This window comes from Podarcis cretensis (genome assembly GCF_951804945.1).
Source record: "Podarcis cretensis genome assembly, chromosome: 13".
NCBI lineage: Eukaryota > Metazoa > Chordata > Lepidosauria > Squamata > Lacertidae > Podarcis > Podarcis cretensis.
Genome location: NC_137182.1, coordinates 50,897,594 through 50,917,029, shown reverse-complemented (window position 1 = coordinate 50,917,029; position 19,436 = coordinate 50,897,594). Strand labels below are relative to the sequence as shown.

Below are 19,436 nucleotides of genomic sequence, written 5' to 3'. Positions count from 1 at the left end.
GTCTTTTAATTTTGACACAATACAGTATATTGAAAATACAGTCAAACCTCGGTTCCTGAATGCCTCTGTTTTGGAATGTTTCAGCTCCTAGAATCATAGAATCATAGAGTTGGAAGAGACCACAAGGGCTACCGAGTCCAACCCCCCTGCCAAGCAGGAAACACCATCAGAGCACTCCTGACATATGGTTGTCAAGCCTCTGCTTAAAGATCTCCAAAGAAGGAGACTCCACCACACTCCTTGGCAGCAAATTCCACTGTCAAACAGCTCTTACTGTCAGGAAGTTCTTCCTAATGTTTAGGTGGAATCTTCTTACTTGTAGTTTGGATCCATTGCTCCGTGTCCGCTTCTCTGGAGCAGCAGAAAACAACCTTTCTCCCTCCTCTATGTGACATCCTTTTATATATTTGAACATGGCTATCATATCACCCCTTAACCTCCTCTTCTCCAGGCTAAACATGCCCAGCTCCCTTAGCCGTTCCTCATAAGGCATCGTTTCCAGGCCTTTGACCATTTTGGTTGCCCTCCTCTGGACACGTTCCAGTTTGTCCGTGTCCTTCTTGAACTGTGGTGCCCAGAACTGGACACAGTACTCCAGGTGAGGTCTGACCAGAGCAGAATACAGTGGCACTATTACTTCCCTTGATCTAGATGCAATACTCCTATTGATGCAGCCCAGAATTGCATTGGCTTTTTTAGCTGCCGCGTCACACTGTTGGCTCATGTCAAGTTTGTGGTCAACCAAGAACGCCGAAACCCCAGAAATAACTGCTCCAGTTTTCAAATGACTTTCAAGCCAAATTTTTCTTTTTCTTTTCCATTAACTTTGCAGCCAGCCCATTGATCCTCAGTTTTCGAACTTTTTGGAAGCTGAACGGCCTTCTGGAATGGATTAAGTTCGAAAAACAAGGTTCCACTGTACAGTATCTCTAGGTGGTATGCAGAAAACTGAAGCCACAACAGACAACTTTACATCTTACAAATGCACACCATTACGTATAAAAAAGTTACATTAATACAAAGTTACTACTATATAAACATTAATATCAATTCATTTTTTTTCTTCTGATACATAATCTCAGCCTCCGAATTCTAACTCAGGGTCCAAATAAACTCTCAGCTCACCCACAAAAGTCTCACAACAAGAAGAGTTCTTGGAAACAGTGGGCATCACCCTGGTCTCTCATTCATATTTTCATGGGCAGGCCTCAAGTGGATGGGAGTTCCTCAGGCTGCCCACATTCAGCTGCACTCTCTCCACCCAGGTGCAGCCGACTTGTTGTGTTTCCCGGGGGGGGGGCAAAGGATGGGGAAAGGGACCCCCTGAACGTACAGCTTTTTCTTTTTTAAAAAATGTGTATTTATCAGTTTCCCCAATAAACAAACAAACCCAAATTGCACAATGTTTTCCCATTAGCATTCCATTAGTGTGCGACTTCCCCTCCACCCTTTCATGGTTTCACCACATTTTCTAATACGGCTGCATATTATAATTATTCTATAAGTTCTCTCCTCCACCATATTCTCTGTGAGAATATTCAGAGCAGATAGAATGCTCGTGCACATTCCATGATGTCACAGCAGCCCGGCCAATGAGGGAAATGGACACAAGCTTTGCAGCCAGTGCCCGCATAATAAGCAGGTCTCTTCCAGATTACATCCAGATTACATTCTCTCATTCTCCTCTGCTGATCAGGGATCTGGTATGTTTGTGTTGCTACTGTTGCCCTTAGAGAATAGGCATTTTTCTTAGTGAAGGTTCCTTTGCCACACAGCTTTGGCGGAGAGAGCCTTTGGAGCTCTCAAGACTTTTATCTGCTTGCTTCCTCACTTTCCTGACTCTCTCTTTCTCTCTCTCTGAGGCAAGTTCCTCATTTGGGGCTGCTGACTGGTACAAGAAACTTGCTTCACCTCTCCTCTGCTGAGGTCATCCCATCCCTGGAGGAGAGATCACGAGTGGGTCAGATGAGCTGACTGGACAATATGACTCTCCCCCCCCCCTTCCCCAAACTCCCACATTCACCTCCAGATGCCTCACGTTTTCAAGCAGATGGCGAACCCCGTTTGCTGAACCATCTGCAACTGGAGAAGTGACCTCACTCCTTAATTCTGTCTCTGTTTTGCAAAAAAAATTCCAGATTCTTCCAGGGCAATCCAGTAGCAGCAGCAGCCAAGGCCTCGCCTAGATTATTTCTGCAGATCTGGACTTCCGACGCTGATGGGGCTGGGCACTATAACCTTTAAAGCACATCCGATGCCCATCCTTTCCCTCAAAGAATTCTGGGTACTGTAGTTTCTTAAGGGTTGCTGGGAATTGTCACTCCATGAGGGGTGAACTACAGTACCCAGAATTCTTTGAGGGCAAGAAGGCACTTTGAAAGTGCTTTAGTGTGTACACAGATTCTGACTGGGCCAGGCCTTGATAACTTGTTTTTAAAATTCTACAAGGAAGGCTCAAGCAGTATATGGACCAAAAACTCCCAGAAGTGCAAGCCGGATTTAGAAGAGGCAGAGGAACCAGAGACCAAATTGCAAACATGCACTGGTTTATGGAGAAAGCTACACCGTTCCAGAAAAACACCTACTTCTGCTTCATTGACCATGCAAAAGCCTTTGACTGTGTCGATCACAGCAAACTGTGGCAAGTTTTTAAAGTAATAAGAGTGCCTGATCACCTCATCTGTCTCCTGAGAAATCTCTATGTGGGACAAGAAGCTACAGTTAGAACTGGATATGGAACAACTGATTGGTTCAAAATTGGGAAAGGAGTATGACAAGCCTGCTTATTTAACTTATATGCAGAATTCATCATGCGAAAGGCTGGGCTGGATGAACCCCAAGCCAGAATTAAGATTGCCCAACATCAGGGTCTTTTCCAGGGAGTCTTTTCTTGTCTATTATTATTATTATTATTATTATTATTATTATTATTATTATTATTATTCCCCAGCTGAGTTCTACATACTAGCTCTCTGCAATCTGGTTACCTCCAGGTCTAGACTACTGCAAAACACTCCACAATGGGTTTCCCTTGAAGACTACCCAGAAACCGCAGCTAGCATTTGCTCCCCCAATACCTGGGTTACTTTGGGACAAAGGGAGGGACAGAAATTCAACTAATCAGTGTGGTGTAGTGGTTAAGAGCGGTAGTCTCGTAATCTGGGGAACCGGGTTCGAGTCTCCGCTCCTCCACAAGCAGCTGCTGGGTGACCTTGGGCCAGTCACACTTCTTTGAAGTCTCTCAGCCCCACTTACCTCACAGAGTGTTTGTTGTGGGGGAGGAAGGGAAAGGAGAATGTGAGCCGCTTTGAGACTCCTGAAGGGGAGTGAAAGGTGGGATATAAAATCCAAACTCTTCTTCTTCTTCTTCTTCTTCTTAATCTGCTATACACTGGTGCCTCGCAAGACAAAATTAATCCGTTCCGTGAGGCTTTTCGTATAGCGGTTTTTTCGTCTTGCGAAGCAAGCCCATTGACGGCTTAGCAGATTAGCACTATTAGCGGTTTAGCGGCTTTTAGCGGATCAGCTGATAAGCAGCTTAGCGGCTTAGGAAAAGGGGGAAAAAAGGGGGGGAAACCTGCAGGAACTCGCAAGACATTTCGTCTTGCGAAGCAAGCCCATAGGGAAATTCGTTTTGCGAAGCGCCTCCAAAACGGAAACCCTTTCGTCTAGCGGATTTTCCGTCTTGCGAGGCGTTCGTCTTGCGGGGCACCACTGTATATTTTGGAAAATCGGCCACTCAGCGCTATTGTAACCAAACCAACTAGGTTTGGGTACAGGTCAACCCTGTTTTGAATCAAAATGGCGGGCTGAGCCTTTCAGAATTGCGCCGATTTTAACCACTGCAATTAATTTTGGGTTTCTTTGGATTCCTGAGCAGTGGCGGTAAGAGGTCTAGTAGTTAATAATAGCAGCTAAGCAGGGGTCAGCAAACTTTTTCAGCAGGGGGCCGGTCCACTGTCCCTCAGAACTTGTGGGGGGCCGGACTATATTTTGGGTGGGAAATGAACAAATTGCTATGCCCCACAAATAACCCAGAGATGCATTTTAAATAAGAGGACACATTCTACTCATGTAAAAACACGCTGATTCCCGGACTGTCCGTGGGCCGGATTTAGAAGGCAATTGGGCCGGATCTAGCCCCCGGGCCTTAGTTTGCCTACCTATGAGCTAAAGGCCCAGGAATACGACTGGCTCCTTTCCCCCCAAAGTCAGTTGCACACTGACACATTGTTCTTAAAATACAGCTGCTTTTGTGTTGCTAATAAGTTCATCCAGGGCAGACAGTTAAACTGTGGAACTCCCTCCCACAGGAAAAATTCATAGAGGTATCAGCAGCTCTTAGCCACAATGGCTTTGCTCTGGCTGCTTGCTTGAGGCAACAATGCTTCTGAATACCAGTTTGCTGGAAACTGTAGGAATGGAGGTGGGTCTTGTGTTCGAATCCTGCTTATGGGTTGGCGCCCGTGAGACCAGGATGTTAAATTAGATGGGCCCCTGGCTCTGATCCGACAATCTCTTCTTATGGTCATGAAAAGAGAATAGGCTCCCCACAGCCGATTGCTTTGTGCTGAGTCAGGGTCGCCGGAGTTGCGAAGATGCGCTGAGTCACTTTTTGCTCCCCGCTGGTTCCTCTCTCAGCCGCCGCTGGTTTCTCCTCCGCACCCAGCTTTCATCCTGTCATGCCTCTCTCCCAAGGCCCCAGAATAGCAGCTACGGAAACCACAGCAAGAGGGAGGGTGAAGGAAATTTCACCCACTGCTTTAACCCCCAGAGTCAGAGCTAGCACCCCAGAATTTTTAAAATATATATTTTTAGGACCCATATCCAGAGTTGATATCAACAACCTCTTATATGTAGATGACACAACATTGATGGCAGAAAGTGAGGAGGAATTAAAGAACCTTTTAATGAGGGTGAAAGAAGAGAGCGCAAAATATGGTCTGAAGCTCAACATCAAAAAAACGAAGATCATGGCCACTGGACCCATCACCTCCTGGCAAATAGAAGGGGAAGAAATGGAGGCAGTTAGAGATTTTACTTTCTTGGGCTCCATGATCACTGCAGATGGTGACAGCAGTCATGAAATTAAAAGACGCCTGCTCCTTGGGAGAAAGGCGATGGCAAACCTAGACAGCATCTTGAGAAGTAGAGACATCACCTTGCCAACAAAGGTCCATATAGTTAAAGCCATGGTTTTCCCAGTAGTGATGTATGGAAGTGAGAGCTGGACCATAAAGAAGGCTGATCGCCGAAGAATGGATGCTTTTGAATTCTGGTGCTGGAGGAGACTCTTGAGGGTCCCATGGACTGCAAGAAGATCAAACCTACCCATTCTGAAGGAAATCAGTCCTGAGTGCTCCCTGGAAGGACAGATCCTGAAGCTGAGGCTCCAAGACTTTGGCCACCTCATGAGCAGAGAAGACTCCCTGGAAAAGACCCTGATCTTGGGAAAGATGGAGAGCACAAGGAGAAGAGGACGGCAGAGGACGAGATGGTTGGACAGTGTTCTCGAAGCTACCAGCATGAGTTTGACCAAACTGCAGGAGGCAGTGGAAGACAGGAGTGCCTGGCGTGCTCTGGTCCAGGAGGTCACAAAGAGTCGGACATGACTAAACAACAACAATCCAGAGTTGAATACATGTCAAGAGTCGCTGGGGCTTAGTGTCCTTTTTCAGAACTTTGGAGCCTGCAAAGAAACAGAGAGCGTCTGAACATACACAGAGTGCCTTTGCCTTGCCACTGTGCAATTCCAGCCGGTCTCCAGACATCCGGATTTGGGGGTTATAGCTTTCCAGGACGGAAGAGTGTTTTGGTTTAGAGAGGGGTGCAGACTCATTTTGTGTGGAGGAAGCTTAAAGTTGTTTCACTGTATCCTAGTATTCAGCCATCCCACGCCCTAATTCCATGTGCTGTTCTTCCCTCCCCCAATTTGCACCCTCCCGTGGCGAGACCAAAGGGGTCCAGATGGCTATAAGAGAAAGGGAGAAACGACCGTCAGTGAGGGTCTACGAATTGTCTGTTCTTGCCCTCCCTCCTCTGCAAGAAGGCAGAACGGTTTGTGATCTTGAGCATATCTTCCTATATACATAAAAATGAAGGCTGTCGACAGGTTCTGCAGTTTGTGAGATCGCCAGCTGGTTCAGGCAAGCTGTTTAATGGTGGGGAAGAAGCACTGTGAAGCACCCCCCCCCTCTGCTCAATACATCTGCAGCAAAATATACTGTATTTTCCGTGTATAAGAAGACCCCATGTATAAGATGACACCTATTTTTTGGGACCGCAACAAAAAATTGCCCAAAGTTGTTGAGCTTTGGGGGGGGGGGCATGAGATTGCAACCACACCTCGACGCTGCCTATTATCTCTAAGGAAAAAAATATTTTCTTATTCACGGAAGAATACGGTAATTTTTATAGGGTGGGAGGCTCTTCAGACAGCAGTTTATTCCCCCCCCCCAAAAAAAAAGTTTATTAGTTTTCTCTTATAACACACAGACAAAAACACAAAAGAAAAACATTACATTTAACACAACATGAAAACTTAACAACAATAAAAACGCACAAAATAAAAGAATAATTTTTTCTTCATATTCCCTGGTGTATTTACATTGCTAAAAGATTTCCTCGACACCCTCCAATCTGAATTTCGTCATATCACATATTTAGCAGTTCCCAATTTCATATTTATAACATCAATCTCTTCTTTCTTTCATTACATACTTCTTAACCTTACTTCCAATTGTAATCCATAATAATCTTTATTATTAATATTTTTCTATCCCTTAGCCTAATCTGTTACTTCTAGGGATTTCTTAAATTATCTTATATTACAACATCTCACTAAACAGTCTTTAAATTTCTTCCAGTCTTCTTGTGTTTCCTCCTCTTTCTGGTCGCGGATTCTTCCAGTCAGGTCAGCCAGCTCCGAAAAGTCCATCATCTTCATCTGCCAGTCTTTTATTGTCGGTATTTCTTGCGATTTCCAATTTTTGGCTAATAAAAGTCTTGCTGCTGTAGTGGCATACAAAAACAGTCTAAAATCCTTCTTGGGCAATTCTGGTCCTGTTATTTCCAAGGAGAAAGGCTTCTGGTTTCTTAATAAATGTATTTTTCAACGTTTTTTTTCCTGCAAAACTCCTCCCTTTCCTTAAAAAGCGAACAGGGCGATTCCTAGAGTGTGTGTACTACCTTTATATACCACCTTTTCCTCCAAGGAGCTGAAGGTACACAGCCCTCCAAACCCCCATTTCATTCTCACAACAATCCTGTGAGGTAGGCTAGGCCGAGAGACGCTGACTGGCCAAGAGCACCCAGTGAGCTTCAGGGCTGAGTCAGGATTCGAACCCTGGCCTCCAAGGTCCAACACTCTAACCAGTACACCACACTGGCTCTCAATAGATATATGCTGGGTTGTGGGTGAACATATCAGACGACACAGCGATTCTTCAAACAGCTCTTGTTTATTCACAGGCCAGAACAGAACTGAACTGAAGGGTTCAGCCAGCCTGCTTATATAGAGCTCCACTACAACGCAACTGTAACAACTTTCTGTAACTATCCAATCACTGAACGTCACTTTCAATCCCTTATTTGCATATGTGGACCTGAGTGAAAACTATCTGCAGTATCCCCCTGCTGGCCCAGGGTGAGAACTTCAGTACATAACAATATACAGTGGTACCTTGGGTTACCTACGCTTCAGGTTACATACTCTTCAGGTTACAGACTCTGCTAACCCAGAAATAGTGCTTCAGGTTAAGAACTTTGCTTCAGGTTGAGAACAGAAATCGTGCCGCAGCGGCACGGCAGCAGCGGGAGGCCCCATTAGCTAAAGTGGTGCTTCAGGTTAAGAACAGTTTCAGGTTAAGTACAGACTTCCAGAACGAATTAAGTACTTAACCCGAGGTACCACTGTATATAGTTTGCCTCCACAGTACATGGCTTGACTCGCTTGTTTGAGTCATTTGCTGCCACCTTCCAGGGCCACGCCCATTTACATTGCCACTTTTGGCGATGGTGGCAAAGCTCTACTTTTTCTCCATCTTGGTGCATGTTAACAACAACAACAACAAAAACCGTGGACACACACAAATTTGTGTGTCGCAGGTCGGGTTGATAGGAGGCAGCAATTTCCATCATGTCGTGCGTCTGTCTCAATCGGCGATGTTTCCGTTCTGCTACAGTTCGGCTTCTGCTAAAACCTACGACATCGGTCTCACTATCCCCTGTAGACAAAACAAATGTAGTTAATTGTGTGTTTAATTGTGGGATTAGCTTTAGTACACCTCAGTGGAAGGGAAATATCGAAAAGAAGGTGGGAAATGGCCGAATTATTTTAAGTATCGTATTTTTTGCTCTATAAGACTCACTTTTTCCCTCCTATAAAGTAAGGGGAAATGTGTGTGCGTCTTATGGAGCGAATGCAGGCTGCGCAGCTATCCCAGAAGCCAGAACAGCAAGAGGGAGGATTGCTGCTTTCACTGCGCAGCGATCCCTCTTGCTGTTCTGGCTTCTGAGATTCAGAATATTTTTTTCTTGTTTTCCTCCTCCAAAAAGTCTTGTGGTCTGGTGCGTCTTATAGAGCGAAAAATATTTGTGAATCGTGGCAAAACCTACTCCAATTTCCGTTTCTGACAGAATTCTCTGACATCCCTTAGTTATGGAACTTTTTATCCCACGTGTTTCTAAGCATAGTTTTGCCACCACGAGGCCTAGAAACTCGCTGAGAAGGAGTCAAAGGAGATGGAGAAGGATGAGAAGAGGAAGATATGGAATAAAACTGAGAAGTCAGGGTTCCTGGAAAGCTGAAGAACATGCTACCCCAATAAGAATTTTACGCAGAAATACAAAGGAATCCAAGCCAGAGTTCCTCCTAAAATGAAGGCACAATTAGTATATTATTATTATTATTATTATTATTATTATTATTATTATTGATGTTGCTTCTGTTACTATAACTGCAGCCTGGCAGCAAAAATGTAAGAAGTGAAGTCTCTCCCCCCCACCTTGCCAAGAAGATAAACTTCACCTGCTGAATTTCTGTCTGCAGCTGCGGCCCAAAAACCATATAAGAAAAAAAAAGGGGGGGATGGGATCAGTTCAGGAGTGAACAGATGTACCCAACAGAGAAGAGCGAGGTGGGTGTCTGGCTTAGGAGAGGTATGGCCATCCTCCCCGCCCCTTGCCCCCATGTTCCAGCTTTTAGCAGAGGTGGAGACACCTGACGAGGGGCCATAAAAATAACTAAACCTGTTATGAGCCGATTAGCGATAATCTCCGTCCTCCACCCTCACCTGTGGGAAGGGATCAGAGGCAGAAAAGGAGTTCTGATTTGTTAGCGACACTGGGAGGAGGCCGGACCCAGGAGTTCTGGGTTCGAGTTCCGGATGCTTCCCCACTTTGACTCCTCTGACTCCCCTCTTTCTTCTCGCAGAGGACTCAGGTATCCTGGCTCCCCCAGACCCGCCCCACCCACTAGGCCTTACTGCCTGCCCCAGAGTGTTAAGAAATCTGCCCTGTCTAATCCTGACGTGAGTGGCACCTTTAATGAGATCAGATCTCCCTCCCCAACAAAGCCGATTCGTCCCCCCCTCCTCCTTCCACCCATTCCTTGATCCCAGGCAAAAACAAACAAAGGGATTAGCTGCCTTGGGGAGACTTTTAATGGGATCGATGTCCCACAGGGGACCGATTTCTCCTGCTGTGGTTCAGTCAGGGTTCCAGAGGGGTTAAACTTTTAACCCCAATAATCTCCCCATAGGTATGGGATGGGGGGGCAGGAGTGAGTCTGTAGGTCCGGAAAGAGGGGGTTAAAAACTTGTCGGTCTGGGTTATACATTAAGATGCCTAGGTGCCTGATGTTGACTCTCCTTTTTTTGTAACTTGAAGCCATGGGTTTGAGTCCTACCATCTAGAGCAGGAGAAAACAAGTTTGCTCCCTCTTCCATGTGACAGCCCTTGAGATATTTGAAGATGGCTATCATATCTCCTCTCAGTCTCCTCTTTTCCAGGCTGAACATACCCAGCTCCTTCAACCGTTCCTCATCAGGCTTGGTTTCCAGGCCGTTGATCATCCTGGTCACCCTCCTCTGGAGCTTGTCAATATCCGTCTTAAATTGTGGTGCCCAGAGCTGGACACGGTATTCTGGGTGTGGTCTGACCAAGGCAGAATAGAGTGAGACTATGACTTCCCTTGATGGGGCGCGGGTGGCGCTGGGGTTAAACCACAGAGCCTAGGGCTTGCTGATCAGAAGGTCAGCGGTTCAAATTCCCGCGACGGGGTGAGCTCCCGTTGCTCGGTCCCTGCTCCTGCCCACCTAGCCGTTCAAAAGCACGTCAAAGTACAAGCAGATAAATAGGTACCGCTCCAGCAGGAAGGTAAACAGCGTTTCTCTGCGCTGCTCTGGTTCGCCAGAAGCGGCTTAGTCATGCTGGCCACATGACCCGGAAGCTGTACGCCGGTTCCCTCGGCCAAGAAAGCAAGATGAGCGCCACAACCCCAGAGTCGGTCACGACTGGACCTAATGGTCAGGGGTCCCTTTACCTTTACCTTATACCATTCAGAATTCCATTATTGCTTCCATCAAAACTTGTTTACACTGTTGAATTTATCTTAATGCTGCCAGCATTTTCAGGTGCACACAATTGTTTCCCATATATTCAATAAATGTTTCCCAATCTTCTCTAAAAGTATATTCTTCCTGTTCTCTTATTCTATATGTTAAGTCTGTGAGTTGTGTATATTCTGTTAACTTAAGTTGCCATTCTTCTTTAGTTGGGACCTCGCTTGTTTTCCATTTTGGGGCTAACAAAACACAGGCCGCAGTAGTGGCATACATAGATAACCTTTTTTTTTTGACCCCTGGGAATTTCAGTCTGAATTATTCCCAACAGAAAGGTATGGGGGGGGGGAGTACTATTAAAACCTTTCCCCCCCAATTCATTATGGATCATTTCCCAATTCGTTAAATACAGTGGTACCTCGGGTTACATACGCTTCAGGTTACATACGCTTCAGGTTACAGTCTCCGCTAACCCAGAAATAGTACCTCAGGTTAAGAACTTTGCTTCAGGATGAGAACAGAAATCGCGCGGCAGCAGCAGGAGGCCCCATTAGCTAAAGTGGTGCTTCAGGTTAAGAACAGTTTCAGGTTAAGAACGGACCTCTGGAACCAATTAAGTACGGAACCAGAGGTACCACTGTATGAATTTTGGATCCCCTCCAGACCCATGTCAAAGTTTTGCAGCAAAAAACCAGTGTTTTGCGGTATACTGCAGTCTGAGCAATTGTTTCATCAAACCGGGGTTCCCAAACCCCAACGTTGTCCACAAAATTTGGCGATAGTTTTGCAGGTGTTTTTAAGGGGGAGGCTGTTTCTGCCTGGCGCTGGTGTTCTTTGCTGCCTCCATATCTGTGTCTATTTTTAGGACGTTCCTTCCGTTAGTCACAGATGAAGCTAGCCGCTAACGTTAACAGTTATGCTCTACCCTGGACTGATAAAAAGTGGGCTATCGTTTCCCGCAAAGTAAGTAATGAATAAATAGTAAGCAACCACGCTTGTCTCTCTGTTTATGGGGAAAGGCTGTAGCTCAGTGGTTAGAACAGCTGCCTTGTATGTAGAACGCCTTGGGTTCAAGTCCCTTCCTGCCACCCCAGAAAGCTCTGGGGTCAATTCACTATCAGAAGGTATGGTTTTCCCAGTAGTGATGTATGGAAGTGAGAGCTGGACCATAAAGAAGGCTGATTGATGCTTTTGAATTCTGGTGCTGGAGGAGACTCTTGAGAGTCCCATGGACTGCAAGAAGATCAAACCTCTCCATTCTGAAGGAAATCAGCCCTGAGTGCTCACTAGAAGGACAGATTGTGAAGCTGAGGCTCCAAGACTTTGGCCACCTCATGAGAAGAGAAGACTCCCTGGAAAAGACCCTGATGTTGGGCAAGATGGAGGGCACAAGGAGAAGGGGACAACAGAGGACGAGATGGTGGGACAGTGTTCTTGAAGCTACGAACATGAGTCTGACCAAACTGCGGGAGGCAGTGGAAGACAGGAGTGCGTGGCGTGCTCTGGTCCATGGGGTCACAAAGAGTTGGACACGAGTAAACGACTAAACAACAACAACAACAACAACTGCCGCAACAATGACATGCCACAGAATTCAGCAGTCGGGGGCTGACGGGAGACTCTGAGAATCCTGACCCTGAGAACTTTGTCCTCAAGGGAAACGAAGGAATCCCTGTGCCCTGTTCCAGCTTCATCAACAACGGACCCCAAAATTTGGGATCCCCTCCAAGCTAAGGTTACCAGACGTCCCCGTTTCCTGGGGAGAGTCCCTGGATTTACAAATCAGTCCCCATACAAAATCCATTGAAGTTGAAAAATGTCCCCGGATCCATTGAAAAAAAATCTCGTAACCTTACTCCAAGCCTGTGATAAAAGATTTGCAGTCGTTTTGCACTGAAAACCTGGTGTCCCACAAACAAAGTACAGTGGTACCTTGGGTTACAGACGCTTCAGGTTACAGACTCCGCTAACACAGAAATAGTACCTCAGCTTAAGAACTTTTATTCAGGATGAGAACAGAAATTGTGCAGCGGTGGCAGCGGGAGGCCCCATTAGCTAAGGTGGTACCTCAGGTTAAGAACAGTTTCAGGTTAAGAACAGACCTCCAGAACAAACTAAGTTCTTAACCCTAGGTACCACTGTGGTAACTCAGTTCTCGAACATAATCCATTCTGGAAGACCGTTCAAGTTCCTAAACGATTGAAAGCCGAGGCGCAAAGGAAGGGCTGTCCGCAAATTCAGTCGCGAAAATCGAAAAGTACGCAGTGGAAGCTGTTCGAAAACAGAAGCATTTCCTTCCGGGTTTTCGGCGTTCCGGTTCCGAAACGTTCGTCAACAGAGACGTTCAAGAACTGAGGTACCGCTGTGATGGATACCCCAAGCCGGAGGTTGTAACTAACACCCAGAAATCCAACTTTTGTCAGAATCCCTTAAAACCAAAGTTTTATTTTATTTTATTGCCAAACCAAAGTTTGGCAATAGTTTTGCTGCGAAAACCCCTCGTTTTGTAGCGTCCCCAATGTTCGAGGTTTGGAGAGAGGGGTTCTCATATTTCAGGGTTTGTAGTGAAATGCAGATGGTGACAGCAGTCACAAAATTAAAAGACGCCTGCTCCTTGGGAGAAAGACGATGGCAAACCTAGACAGCGTCTTAAAAAGCAGAGACATCACCTTGCCAACAAAGGTCCGTATAGTTAAAGCCATGGTTTTCCCAGTAGTGATGTATGGAAGTGAGAGCTGAACCATAAAGAAGGCTGATCGCCCAAGAATGGATGCTTTTGAATTCTGGTGCTGGAGGAGACTCTTGAGAGTCCCATGGACTGCAAGAAGATCAAACCTATCCATTCTTAAGGAAATCAGCCCTGAGTGCTCACTGGAAGGACAGATCCTGAAGCTGAGGCTCCAGTACTTTGGCCACCTCATGAGAAGAGAAGACTCCCTGGAAAAGACCCTGATGTTGGGAAAGATGGAGGGCACAAGGAGAAGGGGATGACGGAGGACGAGATGGTGGGACAGTGTTCTCAAAGCTACGAACATGAGTTTGACCAAACTGCGGGAGGCAGTGGAAGACAGGAGTGCCTGGCGTGCTCTGGTCCATGGGGTCACGAAGAGGCGAACACGACTAAATGACTAAACAACAACAACAAACAAGTGAAAGAAGCTCCTGTCTCCAACTGATTCAACCCTTCCTTCTCTCTCCCCCCCCCCCCGCACCTTTCACCTGGCACCCTGCCCAACACCCAATGGTTTAACCCCTGGCACCCTGGAGAGATAATCTCCCCTTCCTTATCTGAAGTTGGAGGAGGCGGTGGAGGCTGTGCGGACTGCTGGGGTTAAAAGTTTAACCCCTGGCTGATCCGGCAGGAGAAATCTTCCCTTCTGGCCCACTCCCACTAGATCCCATTAAAAGTCTCCCCATTCTGCTAATCTGCCTGTTTGTTTGCTGGGATCAAGGCAGGGGGCATTGGATCGGCTTGGCTGGAATGCTGTGGTCAGGATTAGTCAGGGGAGAATGTGGGTCAGCGAGGTCGAGACATGAGAGCGGGGCAGGGAGAAGGGGCCAACGGGGGTGGCGGGAGATAATAGAAAGATTGGCCAATTAAACAGAGAATATACCCTGATGCGATTAGGAGAGCTCAGTTTTATTTACAGACATCTGGAGAATCTGGTTATCGAGAAGGCTGGGACCGTGGTCTTTCTTCAAGGGGGTCAGTCAGCGTTTTGTATGTGATAAAATACACTATACAATGAGCAAAAATCATAATAACTATTATTTATTCAATTTTCATACAGTCCTTCCCAGAAGAGCCAGAGTGGTGAGCATCAAAAAGGTAAAAGAATGCAATTTTTAAAAGTATTTAAGAGGAATTTTGAAACCACCTGAAAACATTGAGAGCGTCTGAACACATTTAACAGCTTTTTAAAAAACCTAAGCAATGTTATGGACCATCCGGGTGGATAGAAGCCTAGCTGTGTTCGTGTGGGAAGGAGATGGCTTTTCGGCTCTTGAAAAGGTCAGGGGTCAGCTGTGAAAAACATATGTTGCACATTAGAACCAGATTCACTCCATGCTATGCATGTTTGTGGTCAACCAAGACTCCTAGATCCTTTTCACATGTACACCTGGCTTGAGAGCAGTACATGTGAAAAGGATCTAGGAGTCTTGGTTGACCACAAACTTGACATGAGCCAACAGTGTGACGCGGCAGCTAAAAAAGCCAATGCAATTCTGGGCTGCATCAATAGGAGTATAGCATCTAGATCAAGGGAAGTAATAGGGCCACTGTATTCTGCTCTGGTCAGACCTCACCTGGAGTACTGTGTCCACTTCTGGGCACCACAGTTCAAGAAGGACACTGACAAACTGGAACGTGTCCAGAGGAGGGCAACCAAAATGGTCAAAGGCCTGGAAACGATGCCTTATGAGGAACGTCTAAGGGAGCTGGGCATGTTTAGCCTGGAGAAGAGGAGGTTAAGGGGTGATATGATAGCCATGTTCAAATATATAAAAGGATGTCACATAAAGGAGGGAGAAAGGTTGTTTTCTGCTGCTCCAGAGAAGCGGACATGGAGCAATGGCTCCAAACTACAAGTAAGAAGATTCCACCTAAACATTAGGAAGAACTTCCTGACAGTAAGAGCTGTTTGACAGTGGAATTTGCTGCCAAGGAGTGTGGTGGCGTCTCCTTCTTTGGAGGTCTTTAAGCAGAGGCTTGACAACCATATGTCAGGAGTGCTCTGATGGTGTTTCCTGCTTGGCAGGGGGTTGGACTCCATGGCCCTTGTGGTCTCTTCCAACTCTATGATTCTATGATTCTATGATTCTATGCGCTGCGACCTTGTTTCACACAGCACTGCAGAATAACGACAACCATCTTTGCCTCCTGTCTCGTCGGGCGTTTGGGATATGTGACCAATCTGAAAACTGCACTGATATTTACATCCTTTCTTCCCATTGTATTGTCATGTTTTGTATTTTAATTTTAGGGATTATTTATTTTCTAAACTTTCCACTTATCTGAAAACCAAATACAGTGGTACGTCAGGTTACATACGCTTCAGGTTACAGACTCCGCTAACCCAGAAATAGTGCTTCAGGTTAAGAATTTTGCTTCAGGATGAGAACAGAAATCGCGCGGCAGCAACGGGAGGCCCCATTAGCTAAAGTGGTGCTTCAGGTTAAGAACAGTTTCAGGTTAAGAACGAACCTCCAGAATGAATTAAGTACTTAACCTGAGGTACCAGTATAAATAAACTTTTCATGCAGCCCTTCATCCGCAGATCTCAGGGCTGTTTGCAACATAAAATCACAATATAAAAACCACAAAAGGCATAGTAAATGAATAAATAAATATAATAACAAAACAGGACAGCCATCTTTTCCCCCTGGCTAAGCTCCTCTGCCCTTAAACAAGCAAAGCTGTTGCAATTGCTGCATACATTTAAAGCCCATTGTTGTTGTTGAGTCGTTTAGTCATGTCCGACTCTTCGTGACCCCATGGACCAGAGCATGCCAGGCACTCCTGTCTTCCACTGCCTGCCGCAATTTGGTCAAACTCATGCTGGTAGCTTCGAGAAGACTTTCCCACCATCTCGTCCTCTGTCATCCCCTTCTCCTTGGGCCCTCCATCTTGCCCAACATCAGGGTCTTTTCCAGGGAGTCTTCTCTGCTCATGAGGTGGCCAAAGTCTTGGAGCCTCAGCTTCAGGATCTGTCCTTCCAGTGAGCACTCAGGGCTGATTGCCTTCAGAATGGAGAGGTTGGATCTTCTTGCAGTCCATGGGACTCTCAAGAGTCTCCTCCAGCACCAGAATTCAAAAGCATCCATTCTTCGGCGATCAGCCTCCTTTATGGTCCAGCTCTCACTTCCATATATCACTACTGGGAAAACCAGAGCTTGAACTATACAGTACGGTCCATAGCTTCCCCCAAAGAATCCCAGGAACTATAGTTTGTTAAGGGTGCTAGGAACTATAGTTCTGAGAGGAGTAAACTAGCCATGTGCTTTAAATGTAGGTGTGGAACGGCTTCAGGGTTTCCCTTGGAGGACTTGCCTTCACGTGGCTGTGTTTCCTAGTGGTCATTCAGGTGGCACCATAAGCATGCATGTTGGGCCTTTGTACAGACCAAGATGGATGCAGTCTTCCTCTCCCCACCCCTTTGCCAGGTCTCCTGATCTGTGTGACAGGCAGAAATCAAGCAAGCACAGCCCGATGGGGAAAACAGTTACCTGTTGAATTTCCACCTGTGCCGTGGCATCTAATGCTGCTCCCCTTCTTCGCCAAAGAATGCACCCTGAACACAAGGTTCTTCGATTGTCCCAATGGACAGGACACCAGCGTCAGACCTCAGCAGAAGACCAGTGAAAATACTAGAGGATACTAATGAAATTATATCGAAGCGAAGTCAACAGCACATGATATATGAATGAATCTCGAGGAAGGGAGAAATAAGGAACAGTGTGTGCAGTGCTAACATGGAGAAACGAAACAGAATATGAATATACAATTTTATTAGGAAACTTAGAAGCGCAACGAGCAATATTAAAATTAACTTTCTCTTCACCGTTGCTGAATCCTACACCAACCCACCTAAACTCTTTCGGGCTTCTAGTTAACGCTAACCAGATTTTCCCAGATGTCCTGAGTACATGTTTGGTTCAAGGGAAGAACACACCTACCAGTCGAGAGTGAAATTCCAGGAAAGAGGATCCTGCTGTAGTTTTAGATGTATGTTATGGAGAGATCAACTGGGCTGTCGCGAACTAGGATCTAGGAAGATCCAAACAGAAAATTCACCCGGGTGAAAATTATTACAAGCAGTAAGAAACTGAAATCTGAAAAGCCATGTTTCCTCCTCTGTGTGGATGATCCAGAGAAGAATCAAAGAATTCTAGAGTTGGAAGGCAACCCTGTGGCTAAGAGTCTCGCGCTGTACCGACAGGGCACAAAAAGACATCTGAAAAAGCTGCTAGTGTCGCAAAGAGATGAAGCTGAGATGGAGACGGGCATTTCTCTCTGTCCGTCAACATCCCAGAAACCTTTTTCCTGATGCTAAATAGGTCCAGTCTCGGCCGACTCTGGGGTTGCGGCGCTCATCTTGCTTTACTGGCCGAGGGAGCCGGTGTTTGTCGCAGACAGCTTCCGGGTCATGTGGCCAGCATGACTAAGCTGCTTCTGGCGAACCAGAGCAGCGCACGGAAATGCTGTTTACCTTCCCACCGGAGCGGTACCTATTTATCTACTTGCACTTTGACGTGCTTTCGAACTGCTAGGTTGGCAGCAGCAGGGACCAAGCAATGAGAGCTCACCCCGTTGCAGGGATTCGAACCGCCGACCTTCTGATCGGCAAGCCCTAGGCTCTGTGGTTTAACCCACAGCGCCACCCACGTCCCCTATTGAACAATGTACTCTACTATAAAATAAATAAGACAGTATTGTAAAGGTAAAGGGACCCCTGACCATTAGGTCCAGTTGTGACTGATTCTGGGGTTGTGGCGCTCATCTCGCTTTATTGGCCGAGGGAGCCGGTGTACAGCTTCTGGGTCATGTGGCCAGCATGACTAAGCCACTTCTGGCGAACCAGAGCAGCGCACGTAAACGCCGTTTACCTTCCCGCCGGAGCGGTACCTATTTATCTACTTGCACTTTGACGTGCTTTCGAACTGCTAGGTTGGCAGGAGCAGGGACCGAGCAACGGGAGCTCACCCAGTCGCAGGGATTCGAACCGCCGACCTTCTGATCAGCAAGCCCTAGGCTCTGTGGTTTAACCTACAGCGCCACCCGCGTCCCTGGTTGCTAAATGGTTCCCTTTTAATTCCCCTCTTGCTCACAACTAAACTTTTTCCCCCCTATTGGTAAATGACAGGTCACGGGTTAAACACACAGAAAAACAGCTTCCCTTTGTTTTAGGGGTTAACGTGATCTCGAACCTTGTTGCACTACAGGACAACTCACAAAGGACTAGTATATTGTCTTACCTCAACTGAGGCCTTGTCAGCATTCCTGCTTTTCATATACTCCAGACCAGAAAAAACACCATACTGCTATCATTATTAATAATAAAAAAAATTTCACCCCCCTTTCATGCAAGTGCCTAACAGCAACAAAAGTGGTTGAGAACAATATGAAACAGCAAATACGTTTAAAAACACGGTGTAATATCAATATCAAATAGACACCCAGCGACCCATTCAGGCAGATAGAATTATGCAGCCTATAGTTAACCTGTGGAACTCCCTCCCACAGGATAGTCACAGACTTGGATGGTTTGAAAAGAAAATTGGATCAATTCTCACGGAGGAGGAAGCCATTGTTAGCTATTAGCCAGGTTGCTCTGCTCTGCCTCCACATTCAGAGGCAGCAAGGCTTTCGAATTGCTAGACTCTGGGAACCGTAGGAAGACAACCATCTTCAAATATCTAAAGGACCTTTAAAGCCCTTTGTGGCTTAGGGCCCTCATATTTACGGGACCGCCTCTCTTAGTATGCCCCGCAGAGGACCTTAAGGTCCATGAATAATCGTAGTTTACAAGTCCAGGGCCCTAAGGAAATCAGATTATCCTCCACCAGGGCCTTCTCAGTGATGGCTCCGAACTGGTGGAATGCCCTGTCCCATGAGACCAGGGCCCTGCAGGATTTAACCTCCTTCCTCCGGGCCTGTAAGACAGAGCTATTCTGTCTGGCTTTCAATTTGAACTTAACCTGATCTTTTATTCCCCTTCCTTCCCTCCCCTCCCCCTTTTTATGAAGATTACCCGCTCTGGGATCCCACAGCTAATTCTCCCCTGGTCTCCTCGCTGGCCCAAATAGGACTAATTTAGCCAGCTAGCCCTGGTGATCATCTAATGTTTATTGGATGGATTTCCCCCCTAAATG

At 46.4% G+C, this 19,436-nt stretch overlaps 2 long non-coding RNA genes across 2 annotated transcripts in view; one reads left to right on the top strand and one right to left on the bottom strand.

Moving 5' to 3' along the window:
• The window catches only part of LOC307202364, a 237,422-nt gene that overhangs the window by 187,053 nt on the left and 30,933 nt on the right, over positions 1–19,436 (top strand). The window lies entirely within an intron of this gene.
• LOC307201697 lies at positions 1,851–2,201 on the bottom strand. Its single transcript, XR_013832743.1, has 2 exons — positions 2,024–2,201; positions 1,851–1,938 (listed from the first exon to the last, which is right to left on the bottom strand). It is a non-coding gene; the product is annotated as an uncharacterized lncRNA (long non-coding RNA).